At 32.2% G+C, this 26455-nt stretch overlaps 2 long non-coding RNA genes across 5 annotated transcripts in view; one reads left to right on the top strand and one right to left on the bottom strand.

The window, feature by feature from the left end:
- Positions 1-26455, top strand: part of LOC146997304 (uncharacterized) — an 87137-nt gene that overhangs the window by 7376 nt on the left and 53306 nt on the right. For 2 of the 4 annotated variants that reach the window (XR_015041310.1, XR_015041311.1), the window contains exon 2: positions 3520-3725. The exons of 1 other annotated variant lie outside the window; for it this stretch is intronic. This is a non-coding gene — a long non-coding RNA (uncharacterized LOC146997304). Of the gene's footprint in view, positions 1-3519; positions 3726-7015; positions 7537-26455 lie in introns of those variants that run through there. One more of the 4 variants, XR_015041313.1, reaches the window with a different exon arrangement.
- The window catches only part of LOC146997305 (uncharacterized), a 101128-nt gene that overhangs the window by 26185 nt on the left and 48488 nt on the right, over positions 1-26455 (bottom strand). Inside the window, exon 2 of the long non-coding RNA XR_015041314.1 lies at positions 11672-11734. This is a non-coding gene — a long non-coding RNA (uncharacterized LOC146997305). The remainder of the gene's footprint in view (positions 1-11671; positions 11735-26455) is intronic.

Genomic DNA, 26455 nt, shown 5'->3' with positions numbered 1-26455 from the left:
CAATTAAAAAAAAAAATGAAGACTCTACTAGAAAAAGAATTAGATATGGGTAGAAGACGAAAATTTAAAATGGATTCCAATTGATACTGATGCTATTAGAAACAAGGCTTTAAAAATTTATAAAGCACTTAAGAATCGGTCACTATCGACTTTGTCAGATGAAAAAAAGGTATCTTTTTCCACAAGTCATGGTTGGTTTGAGAGATTTAATAATATTTAAACAAAGGCATTCTTTACATAATCTAAGATTGAAAGGAGAAAGTGCATCTGCTGATTCGAATGTAACAACAATATCCAGCAAAATTTGCTGAAATCAATTGCCACGATCTCCTACATTTCTGATCAGATCTTCAATGCTGACGTGTCTACGTTGTTCTGAAAAAAAAATATACAGTCAAAAGTCGTTAATCCGGACTCGTCGGGACTTCGGCGATTCCGGATTATCGATTTTTCCGGATTATAGATCATCAGTTTAAATCTCGTAAGATGGCATGCAGAAATTTTAAAATTAAAAATATGAAACCGTAATTTATGAAATAAAGAACAATTATGATCTAAAGGGTATCAAAATTTACAAAAAAAAAAAGCTTAATATTTATTTGTTTACTTTATTAAACATTTCTTTCAATGTAAGTTGTTTAAGTTGCTTCATTTTATGTGATACTAATACTTTCTCTTTAATTCTATAAACAGACATAATTTCTTTTCAGTTAAAAAGTTCTGCTGTTCAAGTCCCGTTAATTGCTGTGCCGAGAATACCGACTAACTGGTCAATGGAAATTTTTTCGTTTTCACTAACCTCTCTGTCACATTCTTCATGTCTTTATCCATTTTTTTCAGCAATTTCACTTTTTGTTTGTTGGACATTGAAACATACTTTCGTTTTGTAGATTCTTTGGAAGTTCCAGCATCGGAAATTCTATTTGACATAATCGAAAGTTCAAGTTTACTTTTATAAAATTGCTCTTACAGTCTGCAAAAAATAATAAGCGGGATCCTATTCGAAGATTAAGGAACAACGCAATCATTAACATTAACTGAAATAGATAATTAGATAATTTTAGCCTACACCGTCCGTTATACATTAAACGCGCAGGCGAAAACGTATTCTGCGCTTGCTCACACGCATATGCGCAGTAGTCAAGTTCTTACGCGCTCGCGTAAAACGCCTGTGCGCATGTGCTAACGCGGCACATGCGCAGAAAGTTTTTAGCTTTGAAGTCCGGATTATAGATCATTCCGGATTATAGGTGTCCGAATTAACGACTTTTGACTGTACCTTGCAAATCAGCTAGTGGTCATAAGGTAGTGAAAAGTCATACAATTTTTTTCTGTTGCAATGCTTCAGGCAATTATATAATGAAACCATTGGTTATTAACAAATCAAAAACACCATGTTCATTTAAAGGAACAAATATAAATAACCTTCCCTTTTATTGGATGCCTAACAGGAAAGCACGGGTCACTGCCATAAGGTTCAATGAATGATTTCTTACCATGTTTGTCCCAGATGTCAAAAATTATTTAGGTAAAAAAGGATTGCCTTTTAAGACTCTTCTTTTAATAGATAATGCACCTGGTCATCTTCAAAATTTACAACACAAAAAAGTAGAAATAGTCTTTTTGCCCAAAAAATACAACTTCTTTATTACAGCCATTGAATCAAGTAATATTTTCTGGCTTTTACAACATTGTGTATATCAAACAAACCTTTAGGTATATTTTAGAAAAAATGGAGAATAATGAATCTTACTCTTATGGATGCTTGGAAGAAATTTACAATCTTAGATTGTGTTGGACTGTCATATACTCAGATTAAACAATCAATGCTCAACGCATGCTGGAAAGCAATACGCTGGATGTTGCTAAAGATGAGAATGATAGATTACCATTAGAGTGTGAATATTCTCAGATCACTAAATTGGCTCAAACTGTAGTAGGAGAAGGTTTTGAGGATTTAGCTCAAGCATATATTAAAGGAATAATGGTTGATGAAGAACTAAATGAGGATGAGTTAGTTAACATGATTCATGAAACAAATAAACATGATGAAGACCAATCTGAACCAGCTGCATTCACAGCTAAAGTCATCAGTGTAGGACTTGAATTGGGAAGAAAATTAGGTAATCATTTTTTACAATATGACACAAATGTCGAATGAAATCTCCGATTCCAAGGGGAGCTTAATAAGTGTTTAAATCTATATACGGATGTTTAAAAAGATTTAGGGGGACAAAAAAACAACAGGCAATTGTTAATTATGGATTTCATCATGAAGTCTAGTCGATGTGAGATCTCCCCTAATTTATCATCTATTGAAGCAGAATCGTATCACGAATACTCAAGTGATGAAAGAGACATCATACCAATCAAGAAGAAAAAACTAATAATTCATGAAAGTGATGTCAGTCCAAAATCAACTCTAAATATGAGAATATTTGTAGAAATTTCCTGTTCTTTCAATTCGAGCCACAATTTTTCATAAATGCTACATACTTTCATTACATTATCAGGTTGCATACTTCTGATGTCTGTGTAATTTATTTAATTGATGATGTAATTTATTTAATTGATAACTAAATATACTCGATTATGTTTTCACAAGGCTTGCTAATGTTTTTTTAAATAACACGAAAATAATCATGCAATGCAATAAAAATAGAACATCACTTTCCTGCCTCAGAATATACTACTAATAACAGGTTGTTTAAAGAGCAAAATATACAAAATTTAAATTAAATAATTATTTCCTTTTACTCAGTTGAATATACATTTAATTCATAAACATGTATATGCAGATAAAATTAGCTATGTCAATAAAGTTCTGCAAAGAATAATGAACGTGATCCTATTAGTTAAGTGTTGCAACTTTATTTCATATGAAATATTTTCTATATAGTCATTCCTTAAAAGTAGTCTCTGAATAATTAAACCAATTAAATTTGTTTCTAAATGTACTTGGGTTAATTGATAAAAGCAAGGCTTTTTTTTAAATGGCAAGCTGATTTTTTATTGATTTCATACTTAGATACATCATTATACATACATTAATAAAATAAATAAAATTCTAATTATGTTAGGGCAGTTTCCATTTTGCTGGTGTTTACTAAAGAAAATTTTACAGATAGCATTTTTAACAAAAACGCTGTTTATGATCATTTAAGATTTAAAAATAAATAAATAAATAAATAAAGAGAGAGAGAGATTATTTTGTAAGTATTCATCAAGAATATTTCTTCCAATTTATGTTTTCGAAGAAACGCCTTTATTACACCAAAGTAAAAAAAAATTATCCCTCTACCAAAACTTAAATCTGTATCGATTAAAAAAGAACAGTAATGCGTATTTAATAAGAACACAGGAATAAATTGTATTAAAACTCAAATCTATTTGTAAATTGTTCTTCTCTAAACTTATGCTTTGAACCTGAAATATTTTGAATGAAATAGTGCTTTTTTATTTATTTTAAGACTTGATCTATTTTAAATTTACCTAAAATACCTAAAATAATTATTTTAGCTTTTCAAGAGTTTCTTTTACATTGCTGAATTTGATGAAGGTGTACAAACGGTGCCAAATTCTTGGTTTTGGGCTGATATGGATAAATGACATATGTAATATGAAAAAATGAATCAAACTGAACAAAATGATTGCATCACATCAAGCCCCAGATTATTGAGAACTTTGGCAATTTCACCGGGTTCTCTAAATTTTTGCATCGACAAGTATGATATTTTCTATAATTATGTGTTCTTGTTGCTCATTTTTCTCACTGTATAATTTAGAAAGCTGAATAGAACATGGAAAATGCTGTTATGAATGACATCAGTACCAAAATATTTTTAAAATATAGTAACATCTCCATTTTTAGTACTTTTATCCATAAATTATTAGTACGAGTTGGTAGTTTGGTTTTTGAATCTTAACATTATTTTAATTACCAGACTAGTTGTTTAAAAATAGGAATGCATGTATTAAAAAATTCAAAAATTAACAATCATATCAGGATATAATATATATTTGCTTTAACATTTAACTGCATTTTTTTTATACAAATTTGATGCTCTCAAAATCTATTCGGTCACCTTAATTTTGCAGTGGAAAAATAATGAAATAGTATAATTCTACAATTCGAACCCATAAAAATTCTATTTGATTTATTTATTGAATAAATTGTTGCAAAATATCTGAAATTTGCAGAATTTTATAAAATAATGTAGCCATGACTGTTAATTTAATTTTACATCAAATATTTCGATAATTATACATGAGCAAATAAATGCTGCTAGAACATTTAGATGTTTAATCTAACATTAAACGATTATTTAATTCATTCTTTTTGCTTTATGTTAAATTATTGTTTATGAGTGATAACGGAAATTTAAAATTTTCAGTGAAAAAGGCATAGAAAAGTTAAAGTTGGCTATGAAGTTTTCAGACATCGAAAAGTGCAGAATTTGGTGCGGAAACAACAACAACAAAAAAAAAAAAAAAAAAAAAAACACCAGCGATTTAAATTCTCCGATTCTTCAGATGAGTAAAAAAAGTAAACAAGTAAAAAACAATAAAAAAGTACTATAGTAAAAAAGCTAGCAGAGCTGTGCTTGCCATTGCTACCAGAGTGCACACAAGGAAAATATTTTCAACCAGAATTTTCTGCATCTGTTTTAGCTAGTCCTCACTGCAAATCTGAGGACTAATACTCCAAAAGCAGGCTCATCAGAAAGACCCAATAAAGGTTTCGTACTGTTGCATTCCTGTACAGGTTCATGCAATTTGGAGTGATTAACGATGACACTTAATAAACACACAATGTATTTGCCAGTATTATTCAGGACATCTCCAAAAACATGTTTACAGTCGTCCAAAAACTGCGACTAGCACATTGAAACAATCAGCAACAGAGCCTTTAGGCTGTAACAGTGAAGACAGCTTCACAGCAAAGTGCTAGAGTACAGCTCCCGACTAGGTTCAGTCTTCTCAGAACTCGACGTACTGTCGAGATTCTCGACGCTACAACTCGCGATGCACTCCACAATAAGCACTAGAATACAGCTTCTGACTCAGTTCAATCGTTCTTGGAGCTCAACACACTCCAAGATAAGACTCTATGATGCACTAACTCGCGATACATTAAGAGACTCTCTCTACGCACTCCCCAATCAACTCAATACTAGACTGAAAATCAACTCGATAGACTCGAGATACTACTGCTACTCCGCATACAGGCAGGGTTTATATAGCTTTTAGCATGCATTCGAGAACATTCTAAGTCAAACCAGTAAGAACTCGTTCTAAATGGTTCTCCATCCGTCTACGGCATATTGCCAATTTCGCTGAAAGATGTTGCCAAATGGGTGATTTCTCGCCAAATCTAGCAAATCCTAAACCTGCTTTGTGGGAAATCTATCTTACCGCAGCTGGAAATTTTTTAACAGTAACTTTCTGAATTTGCCAATAGTCAATTTTTTAAAAGTGTTCTGTTTTCAGGTTTTTAGAATAATTATGTAATAAAGACACAATAACATGCCGAATAAATACTAATTCAGAAGTCAAACAACAAAAATCAGCGTTATATTTACAAAATTTTCACAGTAAACAGTCACTGTGAAAATTTTGTAAATATAACGCTGATTTTTGTTGTTTGACTTCTGAATTAAATATGTAATACCCTGACCTTTTCTCTTCCGCAGAACTTCAACATCTAATCTTAAAAAATTTAAATTCTTTATCAAGTAGATTACAAATATTGCAAGAAAAGGTGGAGTTGCTGAAAACTCCTAACTGTGCAATCAACCGAAAAATTCAGAATTAAATACATTCCAATTAAAAACTGAATTAGAACTTCAATTTTTAGAGAGAATGTTTCTCAACAACATAGCTTCTGTGGTATTGTAAAATAATATTTTACATTAATCCTAATAGTTTTTTTTTATTTTATTTTATTTTGTTTACTTTTTGCACACATTTTCATTTTATAAAGTAATTTCTGTTACGTTTTTGCTTAAATGAAATTTTCTATTTCAGTATTATCTTATTTTCTTTATATAAAAACTAACTGCATAAAATGTACTAAAATACAAATATGGAACTCAAAGCAATGAAAACGTTATGATTTTATAAATAAGTTTCCATTACATTTGCATTTTATTTTGAGGAAAGTTAGATTTCTTGAGTGTTCTGTGAAGTTGAAATAATTTTCTTAAATGATAGAATAAGAAATCTTGTTGGTTATGCATTTATAGATTAAAGTCAATTTTTATTTATATATTTATTTATTTAGGTCAATGAATTGAAACATATTAATGTTAAAGGAGACTAACGTAAACATATTAATAGTAATCGTAACAAATATTTTGAAGTGATGTCGGACACGCTAGCCGAAGAGTACAGTTGGGTAAGTGAAAAAAAAAGGGGGGCATTTAAATCCCTGAAGTTATCATAGGTTATTTTACATAAGTCAACATTTATAAATATATTTTTATGTACATCATCATTTACAAAATATCTTGATAACTTACATTACGTATAATATGAAATCTGCCAAATTAAGTCACACCCAGCACCCGTAGCTCTCAGCCTGAGTCAAATCTTAATTATTCAAAAAATCGAATAAAATAAAACCAGACTTCCATGAATAGTGCATAGTGCTACTAAATGCATATGTGACCATCCCAGAAGAAATAAAGCAGGTAGATATTAGCATCTGGAAAGATATCCCAATGCATGAAGGAAGAGTAATATATTTAGTGTATGAACCTGTTATGTCAAGAAGACTTTAAATGAATTAGAAGACAACATAAAATAGCAGTTTTATCTGATCGCAAATGTTTAAAATGTTATTTAAAATGTCTAACTTTTTTTTATTCTTAAAATGATGTTTAATCCTCATTTGTTCTGCTATTTAATTTTTATGATGTATTGTTACTTAGTTTGTTATCTATCCATTTGTCAGTAATTGAGCTAAATTAAGTAAAGCTTTGTTCTTTTACATTATATTTTACCGCTCGATCAGGCCGACTGCCGTACCAAAGCACTCGGGTTCGAATCTCGAAAAAGGTTCGGGGGTTGTAAATGCATAGTGTCTGTGCATCATGGGGGCACCCAAAATATGCTGCAAGCCGAAAAGTTCTTTCAAGAAGCTGATCGTAGGGAAAGAGAACTTGAAAATCCTTGGACTCGTCCTCCGTGTGATAGTTGCATCGCAAAAATGTTATGGTTTTTAATTAATTGACTTTCTGTTTAAATATGCAGTAATTATAATTAAAAATTCACAAGTAAATTTTCCATTTAATGTATTTTTTAGAGATAGTGCAAACTCATCTCCCTGCAACAATTGAAAAGAAAGGTGCTACTATAACAGTTAATCTCAAAAAGGTTGGTGGGTGGTAAATGTATAGTGTCTGTGCAGCATGGGGGCACCCAAAATATGCTGCAACAAAGTTGCTACTACACTCATGTCCATAAATTAAGGATAATTCGGAGTCACGCGGAAATCGAACTCTAAAATATACTAAAATATCACCTGTAACATCACAACACACATCTTCAAGAATCATATGCAAATTTTAGGAAGTAACCAGATGACACCGATGGTACTTCACAATGACGAGAATGTAAGAAAGTGATACATAACGAATACAGGCAAAGAAGTAAAATTGTTCGCAGGCACTTTATAAGCATTTCAGTGCAATAACCAAATAGTTCGCAGGGGCTTTATAAGCATTTCAGTGCAATAACCGACAAAGGACGCATTTGGATGATTTTTTACGTGGTAGAATTATCGGCCGTCTGGAATGTGGGCGTACCCAACTGGAAGTATCAGACAAACTTGGAATTGCCCAGAGTGTCATCTCCAGGCTTTGGCAACGATTCCCAGATGATGGTAATGTGAGTAGACGTTACAGCACAGGTCGCCCCAGAGTTACAGCGCCGAATAAGGACCGGTATTTGGCAGTTACTGCCAAAACAAACAGGTGGAGCACAGCCTGAGACCTGCCTCGTCAGCTCTCTTCAGCCACTGGTACGACAATTTCAAGGCAGACCGTGTACAGACGCTTAGGGCAGATTGGTTTATATGTTCGTAGACCTGTCAGATGCGTTCCACTTACTGCAACTCACTGTCGCCTGCGGTTAGCCTGGAGTAGAGAGCATGCACTGTGGACACCGCAACAGTGGGCTTGTGTGATGTTTTCCGACGAGTCCAGGTTTAGCTTGCAGTCTGATTCTCGCCGGACTTTCATATGGAGAGCTCCAGGTATTCGTTACCACCAAGAAAGCATCATTGAACGACACCGTTACGGTGGTGTAGGAGTGCTCGTTTGGGGTGGAATTATTCTGGGTTCCAGAACTGACCTTCATGTTCAAATTGGAATCATGACAAGCCATATCTATCGGGACGTCATTCTGGAACAACATGTACATTTGTTTCGGGGTGCCATGGGCACACAATTTGTTTATGGATGACAACGCCAGTCCTCACCGTGCAAATATCGTAAGCGAATGCCTTCAATCGGAGGATATCACCCGTACAGACTGGCCAGCATTCTCACCAGACTTGAACCAGTAGAACACGTGTGGGACATGCTTGGCCGACGAGTTGCAGCCCGTCAACCTCCTTCTACATGTGTACCAGAACTTCGGAGTGCATTGCTTTTTGAGTGATGTGATATCCCCCAAGATCAGATCGATAATTTGATACTCAGATGCCTAGGCATTGTACGGACTGTATTGCATCGTCTGGGAGACATACAATGTATTAACAATCAAACCAACCATGTAATATTGGTTTTTTGTAAATATTTTTTTTTTTTTTTTTTTTTTTTTTTTTTTTGGTAATTTGCTCCAGGGAGAAAAAAAATCGCTAATTTTTTTAATAATATCAAACATATAGCATCTGTTTTTGCTCTTTAAATTTTGTTTAATAAATAAGCTTTACAAATAAGTCAAATTTGTTTTGCTTCTAACTTTTCCTTTGCCTGATTTTGCATTATCCTTAATTTATGGACATGAGTGTATAACAGCGAGTACTTTTGTGTACAGAAGCTGTCTTGAAAGCTTAGAATCTAAAATTTTAAGTTTGTATTTGTTTTTACTGAATTGTAAGTATTATAAATTCATATGTTTGGAAGCGTCCGAGTTTCAAAAATAATAAAAGTATAAATGATAAATAATAAAGCTTCAAAATAGTAAATCAAACAATCATCAAAATGTTTAGTACCTATTTAAAAATTTGGAGCTTTCTTTCAATTTTAAAGTAATTTAAAATTTAATAAATAGCTTTAAAACTCTTGCCAGTCACTGCTCATCTCAATGCATATAATAGCATTATAATTTTTTATAATAATAATGCATATTTTGTTTAATTTCATGAGGCTGAAGGAGACATTGTAAACTTATATTATGAATACGAGTCATATTTTGTAAAATTCGATGAAAGGCCATTCGAAAAACATGTATACATTGACAGAATTGCCGATATAAATAAAATATGTTATTAACAATATTAACTTCTTATTAATTAAGAAAAGGCTGCATTAAATATATTAAAAGAATCTTTTAAAATTTTTGCAGGAAATGAATTTAAGTTTCTCTTAAGTGAATGGATATTTTTATATCTTTATTACCGTATTTGCAGGCGCATAAGGCACATCCCCCTTTTTTTATACACATTTCATTATAATGAATTTACAGTATTTTAAATATAAATACAAAGTAATACTTTATACCCACAATTCATCTGGGGAAGAGCTTTTAATTTTCTTCATCAAAACCTAAACACTCATCACCATAGCTAAATGAAAAGTCACTTGAAACCTCTCCTAAATCAGCATTCGAGTCCTTATACAACAGATTGTCCTCTGTACCATCCAGTGTATTAATAATGCCACACTTCATACATGATTTAACCTCTGCCTCTGTTTTCACAGCATCCCAAGATGCTTTGACCCATTCACAAACTTTCCAAATGTTAGGCCTTCCCCTTCTTCTTGATGGTGTAACCTCAAAATTTGAAGCCTGCATCCAGCTTGCATGCTTTGTTACAGCAATTTCAACATTGTTTTTGAACCATAATTTGCCAACAAACTTAAGAAACACCAAACAGTTGAAATTTCCCACACTTAAAAGTCGTTCGCAAAAATTGCAGTTTTCATGCCAGATGCACATTTACTAAGCTCTCCGTAACTGTAATATTCCCACACATCGCAAGGAAACAAGAAAAAAATCACATAACTCCAAAAAAAGAGGAAATTTCCAGAAATTAATGCAATCAAAAACTGAGTATCGACATACAAGATGCACCTCCTTTTTTTCCCGACTTATTTTCAAAGAAAAAAAGTGCGTCTTATACACTAGAAAATTTGCTATTTAAAACTTTCTTACATTTATTGGAAAACAAATTGTTTTATATGCTTAATTTCATTCACATAACTATGCTCACTGTAGTTATTGGCTATACTAAATATTTGAATGAAGAAATGTAAGTTTTATTTGCACAAAAACTATTAGCATATGTTTTATAGCAATACACGCAAGTACACAAAAGTGATACACAAAAACTATGAGCATATAGTTTTATAGCAATTTATGAGAGCAAAGTTTTACATAAAAATGTAAATTAATCATAAATGCATCTGTTATATAATTTCAATACAATGAGATATAACAATAATCACTGAGGAAATCTGATATGATTGTGATGACTATATTCAATAATTAAAAAATTCCAAAGATTCCAGTAAGATTTTAATAACTGGAAGAGTAACTTCTTACTGGATCAATAAAACACTTTTCTGCTGTTATCAGTTTTACTGGAGGAGATGTCTGAAATACTGCTATTGCGACATTATACTGATTAAACTAATGTAACACTGTGCGACACCCACACAGATCTTTAAAGCAGCAATTCTCAACAGGTGGTACACAAGATAAAAAATAGGTGGTAGGCAAAGAAACAAAGTTCAAAAATTCTATGAAGAAAAAAAGAACAATTGTTAGAAAATTCCTGTGATTGCACTTCCACTGAAGATTTCATAAATAACAACTTTTGGCTACACCGAAAAAAAGAATTTAAAGGCATTTCAAATAAAGCTAAATTTTTATTGCCTTTTCGCACAACCTATTTGTGTGAACAAGGATTTTCTTCCATGTTTTATTTGAAAAATGAATACAGAATAAAATTAAAAGTGGATCACACTTAAAGCTAAGTGAAATAAGACCAGACAAAGAAATTGATCTCTCTTAAACAGGCCCAAATTTTACACTAAATTTAAGTATATAACTTAAATTTTGATAATTAAAATGGTAACCAATTCTTAATTAATATTTTTTATGTGTGCCTATTTAATACAGATAGCCAATAGCTTGTGCAAATGGCAAAACATTTATTTTTTCTATTTATATTGAGAAACTGAATAAGTATTATAAAATGTACAATAATTATACTGGTTGTACTAAGGTTTTTAAATTTTTGTTTAGATGGTATGTGTTAGTCAAAAGGTTGAGAACCGCTGCTTTAAAGCAATTAAATTTATGTCACTTTGTGAAGTTATACAAAAGTCGCAGTGTGACATTAACATCATTATCGCAGCATGACTTTACTACCATACTCAAAGACAAAGAAGCAACAATAACAAAAAAAAGAAGCCAAGAGAAAAAATTGGTATCTTACCTCTCAGCCTCCACATCCACAGGGCTTGTTTGCTCACATCCTCTTCTTGGGCGCTTCGCATTCCTATAATAAACAAAAATAGGTACAATTTTATTACCGAGACCATAATAAACCACAGTGACAGTACATGCATAAAAGCACCAAACTTGGCACACACATCCATTTAAATCATAAATTGACATCACATAAATTTAGATACTTCTAAATGCAAGTGAATTATGACTGCACATAAATTTAGATAGCTCTAAATTTTAATTTACCACTGAAATACTGGTATACTTTTTAAACTTTTTAAAAGTGCATCGAATCTATCTATTTAGAAATTGCCAGAGATGAAAAATTTGCAATAAAATTTTGACAAAGAAAAGGCATCATTCATGATTGTGTGTGATTATGACAAAGCCTCAAGGGCTATCTGCCTGTGCCTTTGTGGAGCACTTTCTAAGGGAAACTGGCTTGTATACACATTACACATGGGGAAAACCATGAAAACGCCCAGCCCGTTCCTGGGATTCGAACCTCGGACCGACTACCAGCGTTCGGCGACTCGACCGCTCGGCCGCTGGTGGGCCTCATTCGTGATAGAAAATTAGGCTTAAACTATAGTCCAAGAACCATGAAATGAAACCATTTCATCGATAACTCAACAACTAAATGGCACCTTTAATCTTCTAGGTGTATCTACGGATTATTTCGTATTGAAAGATGGCTTTCCAAATCACGACACGCAGAATATTCTTGTCAGATTTTGATAAATACGAAATGGTTTCGAATGAATGCGGCAACTGGCAGTAGGGAAATAGCAATCAATAGAGAAAGATGTTACAGCGCGAGGTTCATAAATAAAAACCTCGTATCCAGCCACACTATCTGCCGACCTGTAGGCGATTTTCGTGCCGAAACCGAAAAATACTAAGAAGCCTTCGACCGAAAGCATTGTGTATGCAAAAAGTTTGTGAAACAAAATTTCTTCTATAAAATAAAATGCAATTTGCACTGAACCCATGAATTACTTTTAAAGAAATTAATATCACCTAATTTACAAATAATTTCTTTTAGCATGGAATAAATACTTAAACAGGTATCTTACAATTACATGAAATAACGTAATCTTTAAAGGCATTGATGTATACAATATAAATATTTGCTTGTTATTTTATGAAATAACAGTGTCTGGGAAGCCCACTCAAATATCCTGTAGAATTTTAACAAATTATTTTATAGGATACAAATATGCATCTGTTTTTTTATGAAATATGTGAAATTCATGCAAATAAAATTAAGGATTATGAAATTTATTTTAATATAAATAACTCTGCAAAAAGAAATATTCAGGAGACTTTATTCCCCTTATTTTCCTATTATTGTCATCATAAAAAAATAATAGCATTTATCTTAAAGATAATTAGCTTATTTAAAAAATACAATCTGTAAGCACTTTCTTTAACTCGATATAAGATCCATTTATTTTAAATACTTTTCTAAAACTTTTTATAAAAAATAAGAAAATAATGTAAGCACAAACCTTGTGGTTGAAAAGTTATGCAAACCTTGGGTTCAGTACCCCTCAAATAAATAATGAAAACAATCTCAGATTTTATAGGATAAAAATTAGGTCCAAACGGGCAATTTTTTTCATTTACAGACAATCATTAGATGTTTGGGCTAATGCTACTTTGGACTAAAAGTATTTAAAAGCTACAATTTCAGACAGACTGTCTTGCACACTTAAAATACAAATGTTTTATTAATTACACTGCTTGCCTTAAAAATATGTTTCTTAATCAAAAATTTGCTAAATTTTTATAAAACATAAACTAATACTTATAAAAGAGCCTGAGGCAATTTGTTACAATTAATTAAATTGTTCAACGTTGTTTAATTAATTGTTTAGGCGGTCAGAGCCGGAACAGCTAATGAAGTTTATGAGACTGTGATATTACTTTCGGTTTTGTGAAATGAAGAATTACATAGGATACTTTCAGATTGAAGTTCTGTAGAAACAAAAAAGTAAGTACCATCCCTCTTTCTGAAGCTCTTTATTTGTTTATTGACTTTTGGTAATTAAAAGGTCACTAAAGGAGATATCAGCGAAAAAACATACATTGAAAACAAAGTTAAAACAAAACGTTGCCGACAAAAATATCCAAAGAAGTGATTTGGAAGTGCTGAAGAATAAGTTTAAAGTGTTCGAGACAAAGATAAATTCCAATTTCGATTCTTTGTTCGGGTTATGTATTGAAGAAAGTGCAGTCAAAAGTCTTTAATCCGGACATCCATAATCCGGAATGATCTATAATCCGGACCTCAAAGCTACAAATTTTCCGCGCATGCGTTTACGCATATGCATAATACGTTTACGCATGCGCGTTTAATGTATAACGGACGGTATAAGCTAAGCTAAAATAATCTATTTCAGTTAATGTTGCAGATTGTGTTGTTCCTTAATCTTCTAATTGGATACGGCTTATTATTTTCTTTTAGACTATTAGAGCAATTTAATAAAAGTAAGTTGGAACTTTCGATTATGTCAAACACAATTTCCGATACTGGAGCTGCAAAGAATCTACAAAGGGAAAGCATGTTTCGATGTCCATCAAACAAAAAGTGGAATTGCTGCAAAAAAATGGATAAAGGCATATCCTTTGTTTCTCTAACCATTCCAAAATCTGTTTATCAATTTCAAGCTGCTCTGCGGGGGGGGGACGTCACGGCGTGCAATGAACTGGAAATTGATCTCTCAGCACTATCCTCATCTTCATGGCAGATGTTTTTATTTTAATCGGCTTATAATTCCTTATTAAATGTAGTATTTCATCTCGATTTGCTCCCTCTTTGATATGATTTAAATCAAATTCCTCGTCATTATAAATATCACGAATACACATCAAATAGTTTTCTGGTTGCAATTTTCTAATTTCTATGCATAATGTATGCTTTACGCATGCGCGGGTTGAAAGAAATGTTTAATAAAGTAAACAAATAAATATTAAGATTTTTTTGTAAATTTTGATACCCTTTAGATCATAATTGCTCTTTATTTCATAAATTACGGTTTTATATTTTTAATTTTATAATTTATGCATGCCATTTTACCAGATTTAAACTGATGATCTATAATCCGGGAAAACCGATAATCTGGAATCGCTGAAGTCCTGACAAGTCCGGATTAAAGACTTTTGATTGTATTGATGCTTATGTAAAAGAGAAAGAAGAGATTGACGATATTGTCTTAGATGTAGAAGTCGAATTAAATCGTAAATTAGCTAAGCTTTCCAAAGAAATTGAATAGGAACCTTTGGTTTTCACGAATGCTTAGGTCAATGTTAAATTATCCAAAATTATTTTGCCAACGTTTTCGGGTAACTTACACGAGTAGCTTTCACTTAAAGATATTTTTTAGCCAGTGTTGATTCAAATCCTAATTTAACAGATGTGGTCAAATTACAGTACTTAAAATCTGAGCTAAGAGGAGATGCTAATCGTATTGTTCAGTCAATATCCATAGTTGACTCTAATTATAAATTAGCCTTTTCATTACTAGAAGAAAGGTTCTCTAATCACCACGAACAAGTGTATGTTCATCTGAAACGATTTATGAATATGCATCCTACGCAAAATGAGTCTGCGTCAGCAACATTAAATGTAATTGACATTTAGAGACTCTTTCACTGAACTGTGTTATCTTCAGTACAGTGGCTTTGTTTTGTATTAGCTGAGAAATACTTGGCGACAGAGCAGAATCTTGTCTAATAGCGCATGCGCCACTAGAATCGCCGCTGAAATATATTTTCGATAAACTTGATTCTTGTTGTACACATTCGGAGTTGCGAATCATATGTTACTCTGTAAGAAAGAAAGCTAGTGCTAGACTGTCGCCATGGAAAATAAATGTATTGAAAGTAAAAGTGTTATTTTCTGTAATGTGTGTGTGGTGTTATTTTATTGCGATATATAGCTATTGACGAGAAATAGAATAATTCAATTCACCAAACACACTTGAATTGAATTATTCTATTTCTCATGAATAGCTATATATCACAATAAAATAACACCACACACATTACAGAAAATAACACTTTTACTTTCAATACATTTATTTACCATAGTGACACTCTGGCACTACGTTTCTTTCTTACAGCGTAACATACGAATCGCAACTCCGAATGTACGTTTTTCTGCTCATATCTCCTTTAGTGACATTTTAATAAGCAAAAGTCAATAAACAAATAAAGAGCTTCAGAAAGGGGGAGGGTACTTAAACTTTTGTTTCTACAGAACTTCAATCTGAAAGTATCCTAGTAATCCTTCGTTTCACAAAACCAAAAGTAATATCACAGTCTCATAACCTTCATTAGCTGTTCCGGCTCTGACTTACTGAGTTGGATCTTTTAATTTCTTATTTAACTACTTTTATTAAATTTCAGTTTACAATATAAAATTAGTTAAATTTTTACAAAATGTAAAATAATTACACTGCTCACTTTAAAACTATGATTTTTAATCAAAAATTTGTTAAATTTCTACAAAGTATAAAATAGATAATAAAAATATGTTAATTCCAAATTCAGTCTTCCAAGTGCCTATATGTTCGGGTGGAGGACTATGTTATCCAAAATTTAATGACTATAGGTAACATTGTTTTTCAACAATGCGTAAACATACATATGTTCATGCAAATTATCATTATTTAGTTTCATGAAATATGATACAGGGTGATAATATTTGGTGACAACAATTAGAAAAGTGCTTCGGACATTTAAAGTGATTTGACACAAAATGCCATTTTGAAACTAATAGCCCTTCTGGGGTAATTCACATTTGTGCTTTAGAAAAAAATATAAAATTAAAAATATTAAAATAAAAGCTGAAAGATTTCAAATTTTATATTACACCCAAAGGGAATTCTTTTAATGTTTTGTGTGTTACCTTTAATTCTCAAATAGCCTGTTCTTCGTACATAAATCACATAAAATTCAAGTAAACAGCTATATAAAAAAAATATTTAAAAAAGGCCTATCTTCAAAATTTCCAATAGCCTTGCGTGCTAGAGGTAAAGAAATTTTTTTCCCATACAGCAATACCATTGCTCACTTTTATTCCATTATAACTGATGAAGTCACTTCAAATAATAAGGAAACTTTATGATGGTGTACAAGATGATTTGTGAACAGTCAAAAAATATTAGATAAGAAAGACATCCTACATTTTCTCAGACTAGCTAAGATTACAGGTCCACTCAATAATAATTCTATAATCTCAATAATTTCAAAATCCGGGTTAGATGGTAGCAACATTAGCTATGAGTTATGATGGAGCAGGTAACGTGATAAAAAAGGGAATTGGAGCTCAGATTAAAGCTTTTGCTCCAAAAGCAATCCATATGCACTGCACTTCTCATTACATGAATCTTGTGTTCATATACTCATGCAACATTTCTGAAATTCACAATATGCTGAACAAACTTTAAAAAAAATATTCAAATCGGCAAAAAATATTAGACCTTTTCCGGACAAGATAGATAGCCTATACGGCATTGAGGCGTACCGCCACTTCTATCACAGCTTTTCCGATATCACCGAATTTAAAGGATCCGAAATTCGATCGAAAGCAAGTCTATCGAAATACTGTTCATTGTGATTCTGTGTTTTGTTAATACAAAGCTGCATTTTAGCAGTACCTTAACTTGTCTAGCTCATTTTCCAACTAAAATCTCAGTTTTTCAAATTTAGAAAAGATTGTATATCACCGTTTTGCATCAGTTTGCGCTGATCATGTAAATGAAATTTGTGACATATAAAGATGATTTACCCTATCCGGTAACACATCGACGTATTTTCACTTAAAAAAACATCAGAGAATTGCACAATATCGGCAATGTGCATCTTCCGTTGTTCAAGTACACATTGATGTAAAAAAGTCAAAGGAAATTGACAAAAATCCAGTTTTTCTTACTCTTGTAAAAAGCGCCAAATAAGTGGGCGATTCTGCACTTCACACCCTAATTTTATATTTGCTGCGTTGTTTCAAACAGAGGATTAAACCAATTGTTTCCTTTTCCTAATATACTGTGAAAGCATCGATTTATCCGTTTATAGTTATATTTATAGTAAATTAATTGAATTCTGCTGCTATGCTCAACGATATATATAGTTAACAAAATAGCTCTAGACAAACGTTACGCAAATCAAACGACGCCAACTGTACTTTTAAATACGATGAAAATAAAATTAATAATCATGTACATACTAATGAGTGGATGAACTTTCGTTAAGTAACAATTACTGATGTAAAAAATTAAACACAAATATTAACACTTAATTAAATAGATAACCAATAGAATAGACTGATGCAATACATTAAAAGAATTTAACTACAGTTTATTATGAAAAACTTAATGCAGATAATTTAATTTTCATCAACAAAGATTTAACCGGGACATTGGTAGTACCGACAAACCGAGTGAAGTGCTAAAAAATAAATAAAACAATATAAATACGAAAATATACATTACCTGGAGCTGAAAGGCTCGGACTCCATTTCAGAAATTTTTCTTTTTATTACACAAGTAAATTACAATATATATACTACAATACAAAAATTTTAATGGCAAGAAAAAAAGTATTTATTACAAAGATTATTTACAAAAATATTATATACAAATGTTAATAGTTAGTAAGAAAAATTAGTATTTATATACAACTGTTAGTAAGGTTAGTTATGTACGAAGATATTAAAGCTTAAATATCTGAAAAAGAATTAGAAAATTATATAAAAAAATATATCAAATACAAAGATAAAATATCTGAAAAAGGAATTAGAAAATTTATAAAAAATATATCAAATACAAAAATATTAAAGATTCTTAAAAAGAATTAGAAAATTATATTAAAAAAAATCAAAAATACAAAGATATTTAAGATTAAATATCTTAAAAAGAATTAGAAAATTATACAAAAAATATATCAAACAGAAAGCTATTAAAGATCTTAAAAAGAATTAGAAAATTAGATCAAATTAGACAATGAAAAATATATAGAGAATTTATAATCGCAAGAATAGCACCTAGATCCAACAAAGTTAAAGTCTAGTATGAGCTAAGGCTCCTCTAAACCTTAGTATAGCCTTAGTATGAGCCGTAAAGCTTTTGCACTTCGTCGCGAAGTCAGTGGCGAACGGTCATGTGCCCTTTCTAGCCAATCAGAAAAATCAGTTAAAAATTACACTAAAATTTCATTGGATGGATTTGCACCGTTTGCTAATTGTAAATTTCGGCCCCCTCCCAGACCCGAAGCACTTGGCGACATAAAGTTCGAGCGTTTTCACTCTGCTCTTGTTAACAACCACTGATCAAGGAAACGTCGATGCTTGTCAAAATTCATGATGTAACCCCTCACAAAATTGATTCTGGCCCTTTTTTGACACAAAAAAATTTACTAAATTAAGTCCTTCAGTGTTTTTACCTTTTTTTCACTGTAGAAGGCAGTTACTCTTGTTAAATTTAACATTTGGCACTAAATTTTACCTCTTTGCGGAACCCTCTTTTTGGCGATAAAAATAATTCTTTGATGATGTGGGGATAAAGGCATTGGTCATTGCAAATTCGAATCCTTTGTTACCATTTCAATTAATGCTGGTGATTTTTTTAGTCTAAAACAAACACTTCGCTTCCGAAAACTGTCAGATTTAAATTGAAATGAGTTTCACTTCAGTTTTAGACAAACGAAATAATTTGACTAGCTACTCGGGAGAGGCGGAATATCTTATTGTAGCAAGTACGGTTATATAAATGGCAGGGAAAACTTTCTACTACCACCTTGCAATAAACTTTCATTTAAACCTCAGGACCCCGTAATATTTACACAAATTTTGTGGGACTCCATAAGTATTGCGCAAATAAGACACACGCGTGAGCGAAACTCTCAATTTTTTTCACTTGTACTGTAATATACTATTGCAGTTTCAGGTCATTCCCTTTAATTTCTAATTTTAAGACATAGAACGATGTGAAATTTTTAAATATGTAACAAACGAAATGACAGCTTCACGTACAAAGCAAGGAAAATGAACGTTTATATTATAAAAAGAATGCGTCGAAACGTTTTCGTTTTTCCCTTTGTCTGTATTGTCTAGCTTTTTTTATTTTCAGATACATTGTGTAAAAATATTTGATAACTGTAAAATTATTATATTAAGTTAAAGAAATATCAAAACTGCTAAAATTTTGGCAACATCCTACTGCAGGTCCCGCGACCAACACGGGAGTCGTGACCTACAGTTTAAGAAACCCTGTTCTAGGTAAAATCCTAGTATACGGAACAGCATTTGACGCGACTTTAAAAATCGTCGCCAACACCAAAATGACACATAATGCCGCCGAATCCCGTATGTACTGCAAACTAGAATTAAAACGTGTTCTCTCTCTCTCACACACACATACCATATCCATATATATATATATATATATATATATATATATATAATTTATTTACTAAATAATATTGATTATATTTATCTTCTAAGATTAATTATAGTAGATTTATCTGAAAAGAGTGAATCCATACTTAGTAAGTTCTATTTCGAAAGATGTTTTTAAGCAACTTGAATGAAAATTGTTAAAAATGTTTAACGGGGACTGGAATTAAATCATGAATAACAAAATTTCAATTGTAAAAGGAATAAATTAAAAGCAAGAATTAAATTAGATACAAATATACATATAAATTATATGCGTTGCTCTAGTTATTTCGTGCACTATTTAGGAATTTTTTACTTGTTGTAGAAGGGTTAAGGCGACTGTGCCTGGGCACCCTGTTGTGTCCAAACACCGTTCCATCGTGATACACCAAGACTCCATTAAATGTGATCACATTTTTCCAACCGGGATAGTGATTAGTGACTCTGAGTACCGTACCGAAAGACTCGCGCTCGAATCCCGGAGACTGCATGGATGTTTGTAAATGTATAGTGTCTGTGCGGCATGGGGGGCACTCTAAATACGCGGCGGGCCGAAAGTCTTTTTTCGTTTTGGAATATATGAAAGATGTTATATTATATGTTAGTCTAAACGCATATTCATCTAATATCCTGTAGAATGTGTCGCTATTCCACTTGACCCATGTCCATCCATAAACTCTATTGATATACCATATTAAAATTTAAAAGAAACCTTGTTTAAAAAAATGTATTTGTAATATTTGGATCGTATTAACCGAACTGTTGATCACAATAAGCGATGCATTTTCCATGTTTTCGTATACAAACTGAAGGGCGTTCTGCAATTCGATAACAATATCCAAATGATAACATTATTTTTCACATTGGACAGCTGATGTTTATCCATTTTCACAGTCGCACTTTCCCGTAATTCTGATAATACTCTGTTACATGCAGTTGAAAACAAGTCTGAAATCATTTTTTCCAAATGCAATTGAAAAATAGATCACTTGTACTGTTTCTGACAGAATTTAAACCACTTCAGAATTAATCAGGTTTACATGAATACAAAGCGTTATTATGGCAATGGTACGCAAGTCGCGAAGAAATTTTGGGGGGTCGCTAAATTCAAAAAAAATTTATTTGACAACAAAAAATATAACGGCATTTGAAAAGAATTTTGGATGTTTAACATTTACTAGGAATTTTAAATTAATCATTTCCATATATTAATTTTGATTGTATTGTTTTCCCCTTGATTCAGGCGTTATGCTTGAACAATTCGAGAATCGAATTTCAAAGCGCGCAGCGATAATTGTAATATGCATAGTTTACACACTTGTGTTCCCTATTTCTAACCAAATTTGTTGTCAAGCAAGCATATAACATTTTCGAAGTATTGGAAAATTCGATTGCGTGCTTGAAGGATGATAAAAAAAAAAATCAGTTTTGTTCGATGGATAAATGGCTACACAAAGAGGGTACAATCCTAGAACGCGGTATGGTCTTGGCGCGAGTTTGAAAATTTTCGCCAACACCAAAATGACCCGTTTACTGCTTATAATAATGTCGCAAAATTCACCCAATCCCGTGTGTAACGTATACTGGGATTAAATCGGCAAGAGTGAAAATGGGAATGATGGCCAGACATCTAATAAACATTTTTCTTTCTACTTCTAATAAAAAATCAAGTAAATATCAAGAAGAGTTTATTAGATACTGTTTTACATGTTGCATTATCAGTGGAAAATGAATATCCGTTGTGTGTTAAATGCAATGAAAAATCAATGCATGAAACCTGTTAAATTAAAACTATATTTGGAAACTAAACATAACGATTTAGTAAATAAATCTGATTAATTTTTAAGAAATTAACTAACAGCGTGAAATATCAAAATGTATTTTTGAGAAAATATACAACAGTTCCTGAGGTTTCATCGGCATCCTTACAAATTTCATATTTAATTACGAAAAATCTAAAACCTCATACAATTGGAGAATCGCTCAATCTTCCTTTTCGGCAATAAAAATGACATCAATTATCCATGGAGAAAAATACAATAACGACTTAAATCATACGAAACAGTCACGATTTTATTTGAATTCGAAAAGGGGGTGGGATAGAATTCGGAAATATGCAACCGGGAAAAACCGGCAACTATGAAAAAACGAAATAAATAGGCGTAAAATGGACGAAATACGTTAGTCTAAACGCATAATTCATCTAATATCCTGTAAAATGTGTCGCTATTCCACTTGAGCCATGTTTATACATAAACTCAAACTGATAAACCATATTAAACTTTAAAAGAAACCTTTGTTTAAAAAATGTATTTGTAATATTTGGATCGTATTAACCGAACTGTTAATCGCAATGAGTGATGTATTTTTCATGTTTTCATATACAAATTAGAGGAATTTCTGCAGTTCGATAACAATATCCAAATGATAACATTAAGGGGCATTTACTGTATTTTACAATTTCTGATTAACAGGGGGGGGATTCAAACTCTTGGTTGACAGAATGACAGTTTGCATGATTTTCCTTTCAAGAAAATATGATTTTTTTTTTCATCTGGAATTGGATCATTATCCATTTTTTGGCGCATGGCTGTAATATTCTGTCACTAAATTCCAAATTCTTTAGAAGCAAATCTGGCTCCACTGTACCCGAGTAGTTAAAACAGTTGACTACTGCGTTGGCTTTTGTGATTTTTACTATGCAATCAGTTTTCCTTAGAAATTACTCCGCGAAATCAAACCTACGTTATTTGGCCAATGTGCTTGGCCAAATAACCTAACCTAACATTTGAAGGAAATCAGCGTGAAACCAATTTTGAAAAATACATAAACAAATAAGTAAGTAAAATTTTAAAAAAATTCTGAAAGTTTTCAGATTTTATATGACATTTAAAACTGCGTCTTTTAACGTTTTGTGTGTTCACACTCAGGCCACATAATATTCAATTCAACAGCAATATCGCAAAATGTTTAAAAACAGAACATCTGTAGACAGTGTCGCGCGCAGGAGATAAAAACACTTTTTTTCTGTACGGTGTTGCCACTACTGGCTTTAAAATCGTTGAGTTTGTTAATCAAAAATTCCTTAAAATTTTCCAAAATATGGAAAAAATTCGAAATTCAAAATTCGGGGGTCCAGGTGCTCATGTTCGGGTGGAGGATTACGTTATTAAAAATTGGATGACTGTAGGTACCGTACTTTCTTCACAGTGCTAAAAACATGCATACATTCATGCAGCTTCTTCATTATTTAATTTCTTTAAATATAATACAGGTCGGTAATATTTGGTGGCAACAATTTAAAGAGTGATTCGCCGTTTATAGTGAAACGCCATAAAATGCCGTTTTGAGACTAATAGCCCTTCTGGCTCACCGCCCGCTCGGGTTAAAAAATTAGGTTATGTTAACTGAATACACACAGTACTGTAGGGGTATCACCTTCAGGGATGGGACGCCTTTGTGGAGGTCTTTCTCAGGAAACTAGATTATACTCATGTTACAGACAAGTGAAAAACCAAGAGAAGTACTCATGTAGCCCACTAGTTCGAAGAGGTTTGCAATTTTAGTCGAACTACCGGTATTGAGTGGTCACTCGTGGGGTTTTGGAAAAGCTAAGATTGATTTTTTAAAAAAAAATATTTTTATTTATTTATTTAACCAAGATTAAACTAAATGTGTTCCACATTTTCAAAGCAACTGAATATGATTCTTACTTCGTTACTTGTTTACAGATCGTTACAGCTAGCTCAAGACAGGGATAAAAACTAAAGATAACTAAAGACAGCTTTAGTTTAGAAACTAAAGATAACTTCAGTAACTAATTAAAATAGAGATTTCTAAACTAAACTTTAGTTTAGAAAAATTAACCTTGATCGAAACTTAGTCTAGAGAAAATTGTTTGGCGCGTGTTGTCTTGCCTCTGTCGCCCCCCCCCCGCTTGAAACAAGATTTTTCGTTGTTTCACTTTTCATGCGAGTCAGTTGCCTTTCGGAAAAACGGAAGATATAATTCTTTCGTTTGTCCAGTATTAACAACTAAGCTATTTAAAAGAAATAGATGCAATTCTAAAGAATATTATCTATTTACATTTTAATATGTTTAAGTAAAAATGCACTTAATTCATGATACATCTAATTATATAGAATTGCATTTTATATTTCGTTCAGTTTTTAAGTACACAAGAGATACAGAACATTCCTGTGTTACCCTAAATGTATTATGTACCTGTATTATCCTTTAAAATATTCCGTTATTCCACCTGGGACGTCTCTGCCCATAATCTCCACTTTCAAAGGGAAAAAAAGGCCCTTCTGGACGATCGGTAAAATCAACCCTTTCAGATTTTTCATTATTATTTTTTAAATTGGCGATATTGGCGACATAAACAATTTCGAAAAAAATTAAAAACTGAAGACCATTTTGACACTAAATCCAGGTAGTCGTAAATTCTAATAAAAACTACCTGAAGTGGACTGAAGTTTAGCTTTCCTATTTTTTTTAGCCCAAAGGGCGTTGGCTCAGCAGGGCTATTAATTTCGTTTTGGCATTTTGCGTGGATTCACTATAAACAGCGAATCACTTTTTAAATTGTTGCCCCCAAATATTAGAGCCTGTATTATATTTAAAGAAATTAAATAATGCAGAATCTGCATGAATGCATGTATGGTTCTCGCATCGTGCGGGAAAAAAAAAGGGGGGGTTACTTAGAGACGTTAAACTCTGAATATCGTAGTTCTCTACCCGAATATGGATACCCGGAAACCCGAATTTAGAATTTCTTTTATTGTCTATTTCATATTTTGTAAAACTTGTCAAAACGAATTTTTGATTAGCAAACTCAACGATTTCAAATCAAGTAACGGTAACATTGTATTGAAAAAACACTTTTATCTCCAGCGCGCAAGACTATCTGTCGGAAATTCTAAAGATATGCTGTTTTTAAATATTTTTAGCCCAAATGCTCTCGAAATGTGTATGTGTAACGTAATGTAATATATACGAGTGTACTGCAACCCTCCTAGCCGATAATAATAGGCCTCATGGTTAACGCAGCACAACCAACACAAACGTGTATATGTACGTAATTAAAAAAAAAAAAAAAAAAAAAAAAAAAAAAACCTCCTTTGAGAGTAATATAACACGTGAAAGCCTTTCTATTTTATTTTATTTATTTATTTATTTTTTAAATTATGGCGGGTACTAACCGATTATAGGCGTTGCCCCCTACTAAGGTCAGAAAAGGAGGTCGTCTTATTATGGGGCCGGCGGCCACCGTTACGTCCTATGAAGGCACAGACAATTTACATACATGCCTTCTCCGGGATTCGAAATCAGGCTCTTCGGTTACGGTACGTTCCCGTCTGGACGGCAGGTTTCCTAAATTAATGTTTTGTTAAATTACTGCAAAGTACACGAGGACTATCTGCCTGAGAGAAGGGATGCCTTCGTGGAGGAGTTCCTAAGTGAAATTGGCTCAAACTGGGGAAAACTAAGAAAACACCCATGCCAGCCCGTTAGCCAGGACTCGAACTACCAGTGTTCAGCGACTTTAGCGCTCGGCAGCTGGTGGACCTCCTACGTTAAAATTTAACTGCTATGAATAGGAATGGCATAACTGTTAAGCATTGATAGGGGATGTTTACAGGCTACATTTAAAATGGTTTATTTTACTCTGACAAAAAATGAATAAAGTTTTTGGAACCTAAACAATGAGTAATAAAAAAGATGTAAAACCAATCCTTTTTATGCCAGTCATATTTTATGTTGATTTTACTTTCTTACTTATATCATTTTCTTCTTTCACATAATTTCAAAATTGAGCGTGAGTCATTGTAATGACAAATCAGAATTGCTTCAACTGCCTCCACTGCAAACTTGTTACTTTTATCCGATTCCTGAGGACCATTAATGAAAATATTCTCTGGAAATTTGCATCGTGGGCTAGAATGAGAATTAGCTTAGCTTTCTTGGATATGATTTCCGATCAGTATGCTTTGTATCTGTAAGAAATTTAGCCATTTTCAAAGTAATCACACAGTTTTAAATAGTATTCTTTTTTTTTTTTTTTTTTTCCTAATTAATCTTAGTTACCTTATGGCAACCCTAGCTACTATACGAAAACGTTGGAAACGAAAAGGTAGATGTAAGGAAATCCATGAATCACGAAGTTAGTTCACTTCAACTGCAGTGTTTTAAAAGGCAGATGCAAAGCTCATAAACAGTATCTATTTTTCCGCTTTGGCGCGTATCGAAAGATGCAAAGTCAACAGAATTTTATTCGTATTTTCTGTTATTATATTCAGACATGTCCTTTAGTTACTCGCTGGG

The sequence above is a fragment of the Stegodyphus dumicola genome, chromosome 5 (assembly GCF_044657685.1).
Source record: "Stegodyphus dumicola isolate Sdum_Otavi_A_Nest chromosome 5, ASM4465768v1".
NCBI classification, from domain to species: Eukaryota; Metazoa; Arthropoda; class Arachnida; order Araneae; family Eresidae; genus Stegodyphus; species Stegodyphus dumicola.
Note: the sequence above shows the minus strand (reverse complement) of the source record. Positions and strands in the feature narration are given on the sequence as shown.